Raw genomic sequence first — 1,679 nt, 5'->3', positions numbered from 1 at the left:
CTGGCCTTGAACTCTCAGGGATCCTCTTGCCTCAGTTTTGATTACAGGTGAGAGCCACCACATGCAGCTTTGTTACTTCTTACCATTCCTTAAAGCATTTGTAAAGTTTGTTTTCCTTAAGATTAATAATTTTCTGTATTTTTGTATCCGTGCATATGTATGTGTGCCTATCTGCACATATTTCTGTGTGCAAATTTGTTTGTGCATATGCGAATATGTGAGCATGCTTGTGGAAGCCAGAGACCGATATCAAGTGTCTTCCTCAATGGCTCTCTACATTATTATTATTATTGTTATCATTATTATTATTATTTGTGAGTATGTGCATGCAAGTGTATTGGGTCTCTGTGCTCTGAATCTGGAGTTACAGGCATTTGTGAGTGGCACAGTCTGGGTACTGGGAACTCAACTCTCATCCTCTGGAAAAGCATCAAGTGCTCTTCACTTCTGAGCCATCTCTTCAGTCCCCTTACTTTTTTTTTTTTTTGAGATCTCTTACTCATCTTACTCAATCTGGAACTTGACAATTTGGCTAGGCTGGCTGGCCAGTGAGCCCCAAGCACTCTTTTGTCTTTGCCTCTGTAGTGCTGGGATTATAGGTACCTGAAGCTACTCTTGGTTTTTATCTGGGTGCTGGGAATTGAACTCAGCTCCTCATGCTTGCACACCTGACAGCTTGCTGACTTAGCCATCTCCCAGTCTCTTAAGGGAACTGTGTTTGCGTGGAGTGGTTGTTGTTGCTCTTGGTGGTGGTGGTAATAGCAGTGTGTGTGTGTGTGTTTGTGTGTGTGTGTGTGTGTGTGTGTGAGAGAGAGAGAGAGAGAGAGAGAGAGAGAGAGAGAGATGCTAGAGATTGAAACCACAGTCTTGCAAATAGACCACCCCTATGCTGTCTCCCAAACTGATGACAAAATTTAAAGATAAAGTTAATTCAGAAATATTTAGCTTTCTTTTTAAGTTTTTTTTTCAGAATTATGACAACAAACTCATCTACAGCTTTAATTTTCTCTCATACTAAGTGTGCTCAAAGTGGTGCTGGCCTTGGTGATGAACTGACAGATCACTAGCTGCTTTTCAATGGGAGTCACTGCCTGTTTGATCGACTAAGGATGAGAGAAGGACGGAAAAATAGGTGTGGGGTTTTGGGAATTATGTTCCCCTTTGCATTGTGTGAGAGGCTTAAATGTTCTTACTGAATGCTGAAAGATGTACTGCGAATGTTTTGCCTAATTGTGGGATTTTTAGCAGAATTTCTGCTAGATTTGTCTTTCAAGGCAGAAAGCATGAATTAAAAAATTAATATAATTTCATTGTTTTAGTAATGACATTATTACATATGATGCATGATTGGGTGGAAGAATTCTTTTTGGCTAAAAATGATCAGGTAGCAAAAAGTCAACCATTGGGATAGCCCTTGGGCTTTTCGATTACAGCCAAGAATCTTATTCTTTCAATTATCTATCTATCTATCTATCTATCTATCTATCTATCTATCTATCTATCATCTATATATGTATCATCTATCTATCTAGCTACCTGCCGTCTATCTCTCATCTATCTTTCTATCTTTCTATCTATCTATCTATCTATCTATCTATCTATCTATCTATCTATCTATCAATCTATCATGTGCGTGTCCATCTGTCTATCATCTATGTATGTATCATCTATCTATCTAT

The sequence above is a fragment of the Microtus ochrogaster genome, linkage group LG2, assembly GCF_000317375.1.
Source record: "Microtus ochrogaster isolate Prairie Vole_2 linkage group LG2, MicOch1.0, whole genome shotgun sequence".
Taxonomy (NCBI): Eukaryota; Metazoa; Chordata; class Mammalia; order Rodentia; family Cricetidae; genus Microtus; species Microtus ochrogaster.
The sequence above is the reverse complement of the archived record's forward strand: the minus strand, read 5'-3'. Positions refer to the sequence as shown.